Raw genomic sequence first — 4774 nt, forward strand, 5'->3', positions numbered from 1 at the left:
GCTACCTTTTGGCTCTAACTGCACTCCATAACCATGTGTTTATTATTTTTCACATGTTATGGTCGTATTTTGGATGAAAAGTCTCAAAGTTTTTAATATTATGATTTGTGCCCATCAGTGAGTCTTTTCCACTTATAATGAACTTAGAGGTCAGAGGTCAACTTCTCTGGACTGAAACTGAAGCAACTCCAGTCCACAGCAAAGAACCTGAGAAAGTTAGAAAGTGTTTAGAGGCGGGCAGCAGCCATGTGGTGCCTCCATGTCTCACCTCGGTTCTGATGGTTCTGGTCAGGATGGGTCTCACTGGGTTCTGAATGGAGCAACCTGGAGTTGTTTCTGTTTAAACATAAAGGAAAAATCTCACATTTCTTTTTCAGGTCTTATTTTGAGTTAAACACAGCAGAACTTCCTGTCAGCAGCAATAATCCTCCATTCATCACATAGAAACATTGATAAGTGTTCGGGTTTTTTTTTTAATCATTATTTAAATAATTCCGCAATGTTTTGGATAATAATGGTTATGGGTCTGGTTTCTCCTTGGTTCATGGGTGGGAACATGGGTCAGGTGTACTGAGGTAATCAGTATTGGTTTGTTCCAGCAGAACCGGTGTGGTTCTGGGTTCATTCTCACCGAACCAGCCGGGTTTTACCGCCCAGCGGCCTGAATGCGACCCGCATGGCGGCGCCGCTAACACCGGTCGGTTTGCCTGGCGTCCCCGGTCTTCAGGGCGGGGTGGAACCGACGCTTTCTGTTCCTATTCCAGGGTTAGGGTTAAAGCTGATCATTAAAGATAATGTTTAGCTTTAATTATTTTACTTATCTTATTTGTAATTCTGCAAATATCTAGAAATAAAACAGCTACACGGAAGTTAGCTTCGATGCTAACAAGCTGTTACTCTTCCCGCCAGGTAATTAAATACCGGTGGGACAAATCAAACAACCCACCTGTACCTCTTGGCTCGGTGGCTGGCCTCACTGGTTCTGGTGAAACCTACCGGTTCGGATCGGTTCGGTTCGCTTTGCTGACCTTCACTTCTGACGTCATGGTCAACATAATAGCTTCCCGGAAGTTCCGTTGGGGTCCATCCGGGTCAGTCCGAACGGAACCTCTGGGAGAATCAAATTGGTTCCATTCAAACTTTTGGCGCGACTCTGTGGAGCTAAAATTGTCTCATAATTCACAAATACACAGGACGAAATTCACACTTATATTTTTGATGCAAGCACAAATGTTTCTTGATTTACAAGCTGCTTCTGGCCTGAGTTGCTGCCTTTGTATGTGAATTTTGAGACTCTCCTCCCTCTCAATCCACAAATGTTTTTTATAATAAATGGTCTATCTGATTGGATGATCAGTAATCAATCAGATAGCTTTCTTGTTTCAGCCAATCATATGAACGAACCCCCCATGTTTCAGCCAATCACATTAACCCATTCCAACAGCACTGTAGCCATGATGAAGCTGGGGGGGGCTATCATTTAGTAATGTTTGTTTTTGTTGTGTTATCACCCCCACGCCAGTAGAGGCAGCAGTAGATCCGAAAGGTGCAACTTAGGAGCAGATTTAGAAGTACACAGAAAGCTACAAAATTTGTTAAAAACTGTGAGCTGCGCTGAAGTAAATAAAATAGAGAAGTTTTAGTACATGGTGTAAATACATACATCCTTCCAAAAGGTGAAGATATATCACAGATTTCAAAAGAAAATAAATAAATAAATAAATAGCGCCCCCTTCACTTCCAGAGTGCAGTGGTCATCTTTCCAAATAAGGCCCGAGACCATAGACATAATATAAGAATAGACCCTCATGGACCGCTCTTGCCTATAGAGCTTTGGAACGTGACGTCACTGCTTTAGACCAGTGGTTCTTAACCTGGGTTCGATCGAATCCCTGGGGTTCGATCGAATCCCTGGGGTTCGATCGAATCCCTGGGGTTCGATCGAATCCCTGAACCCCAAGGATTCGATGAGTGGGTCGATGAGTCGGTCTCAGGGGTTCGGCGGAGCCTCTGGAGGTAAAGACACACTTGTGTAAAGTCGTGATATTATTTACCCCAGAAGAGGTAAATAATGAAAACAGAGCAGCAGAGACAACAGAAGAGGAGCAAGTTGGAGAGGCTGAGGAGGAGGAAACCCCAGGAGAGAAGCTCAGCAAGGCTGCAGACTCTGTAGAGGAACAGGAACCATTTGTGTTGAAATACAGTTGGAAGTGGCTGTTTTCTGTCATTTAATAATTTAATGCATTAAACATTTATGAATCGTTTGATTCAAGCTCTTCAAGTTGCATGTAAACAGGTGAAGTAATGAATCACATTTAAAGTCAAAATTTTATATTTAAATATTTCAGGTAATAAACACACATAATGAAAGATTATATTTTTAAATAAATATTTTATTTGATTAAAGTAAACAATTATATAATCAGACATCTGTCAGGACTCTGGGTTTTTGGGTTTGTTTTGCTTTTCATTTTATTTAGCTTCATGTTTTAATCCACTAGTTTAGCCCTTCATGGTCCTTTTGACATTATTAGAGGTATTTAGTGTAGTTGGAATTATATTATTGCTTTTCCTTGTTTGTCTGAGTCCAGCCTTCTTTAATGACTATAGTTTAATTCTATTTTATCCTTCTAGTTATTTCTTATTTCAGCCTCCCTGCAGGGGATCTAATGTTTATTTCTTAATTTGATCACCGTAGGTTCAGTTATTCTCCCATGTCTGAGTCTGTATCTTTCTTTAGTAATTCTAGTTGAGTTATTTCTTTGTTTAGATCTTCTAGTTTCTCTTGCTCTATGTTCCTTAGTTCTTATTGTTAGATCAGCCTTGTTTCTATTTAGGTTCAGTTTCCCTCATATCTTTCTCTCCCAGTTCATCAGGTTTTCTTTACTCTTACTGTCTTTTGTATTACAGTTCCCTGTTTCCTCCCGTTTGTTCCCAGCAGATCTCCTTAGTTTCCCTGTGCCACCTCCTCCCCAGCCCTCAGCCAGCTGCTGTGCCAAATTACTCACATCTGCTATCACTCTTCTCATCTAGCAGTCATTGTTCCCATTACTTAAGCTCCTCTTTGTCAGACACAACTCACCAGTCCAACTTGTTACCCTGCTCACCATGTTGCCAGTTGTTACAGTTGTTATCTCTCGTGTCTCCTGTTTCGTGGTTTTGGATTTCCTTGTTTTCCCTGGATTTTGGATTTAGTTCATTTATTCTGTTCATTAAAATAACATCTTCATAAAGTATGTCTACTTCCTGCTGCGTTTGTGTCCACCGCCACATCATGACACAAACCAGATGAAAGAGCCCATCTTTAAACATTTAATGTGTAATTAAACAATAAAGGTGACAAATGTTATGAAATAGATCACACTTTAATAAATATTTGTTGTATTTAACAAATTCCAGGTAAGTGAACATGTAATGAAATAGATCCTGTCCTAGAATTTTATACAATTGAACATTATGGGTAACAAGTGATGATTATCTGAGGTAATACATTTTATGAATATTTTTTAAAAATATTTTTTAAAATATAATTTTGGTTAAAAAATAAAAAAGGGGTCAAAATGGAATAAAAATATGCCTAATCTATATAGTTTAGTAGAATAATTTCACACAGATTGAGTTAATGGCACACGATTTGGAAGCTACTTGCAAGAGCCATATGAATGAAATGAATGATTATTGAGGTGACGGGAGCCTTTGACACCTGGGTGGTGGGTGTGTCGAGGTGGGCGTGGCTGTCACTAAAGGTATGAATGCATACTGGCTGCTGGCTCATTATGTTTGAGGAAGCGGGTGCGCCGGGGTGGTCATAATTTCCGTTGACCATGTTTAATGCCGTTTATTGTGACACTACTGAATGGTTTGGCCTGGTCAGTCAGTGTAAATCTGTACGATCTGAAGTAAGACGATCAAAGTGGAATAAATAGATGATTGCAACAACAAAGGAAGCGGCGTCGGACAGTTTTAAATTCCCCGGGTTATCCCAGTGCGGCCCTCATACATCTTTAGCTTTGCCGCACATTTAGTACTGAAGAAAACATGCTCATGGCCTGTTTTTGAGAAATATGGCTGAAAATAAAATGCCCAAAATGAATTGAATGTATCTCAAGAACTACAGAGTTTATTTTAATTGTTTTGGTATCAAAACAAAGGTAAGACCCTAGAGAATATATTACAGCTCTAAAAACCACCCTGCCTGTTACTGAGGAAAGTAAATTAATATGATACACAGCAGAAATTAGGAAAAAATATATATTTCCGCTTAAAAAAACAGTTCAATATATTAAGATTCCTTTTAAAGCAAGCAGATGAAATCCAAAACCTGTAGTAAACAACAGTACACAATCTGACCTTTTACTGTGCCAAGTTTCATGAAAAAAAAGTTAATCATATGAGTTTTAGAGAAGTACTACTTGATAAAAATCTAGGCGGATCTTCCAAATTAGCCATTTTGGCACAATTTGGCACAATTTGTGCCATTTGAACTTTCTCAGTTTTTTTTCTGTAGGTTCTGTTTCAATCATTTATTCTTATCATAAAATAAATAATTATTTATCATAGATAAGTAATCTCATAGCGGGGCTGAACCCGTATTACACTAAGCACTGTAGCTAATATTAGCTGGTATCTCGCCGGTGGACATAAATACAGTAAAGTAATATTCTAATCACAATATATACACAATAATATGTCCATCTTACTTGTGAAATGTTGTCTATCGAGCCCTCACATCAATAATCCATCGATCCGAACAACAATATCCCTCAGTGCTGAG

At 39.0% G+C, this 4774-nt stretch overlaps 1 protein-coding gene across 2 annotated transcripts in view; it reads right to left on the minus strand.

Annotated features, from left to right (window-relative positions):
- LOC106939238 (uncharacterized) overlaps window positions 1-1482 on the minus strand; it is a 15300-nt gene extending 13818 nt beyond the window's left edge. Inside the window, exons 1-2 of one of the 2 annotated variants that reach the window (XM_015021587.1) lie at window positions 997-1482; window positions 269-336 (exon numbers count right to left, since the gene is read on the minus strand). The gene's annotated coding sequence lies outside the window, so the exon portion shown is untranslated. Of the gene's footprint in view, window positions 1-268; window positions 337-946 lie in introns of both variants that reach the window. The other variant, XM_015021586.1, reaches the window with a different exon arrangement.
- Between the last annotated feature and the right edge of the window lie 3292 nt (window positions 1483-4774).

The sequence above is a fragment of the Poecilia latipinna genome, unplaced genomic scaffold (genome assembly GCF_001443285.1).
Source record: "Poecilia latipinna isolate Pla-1442-1.1 unplaced genomic scaffold, P_latipinna-1.0 Scaffold2810, whole genome shotgun sequence".
Taxonomy (NCBI): domain Eukaryota; kingdom Metazoa; phylum Chordata; class Actinopteri; order Cyprinodontiformes; family Poeciliidae; genus Poecilia; species Poecilia latipinna.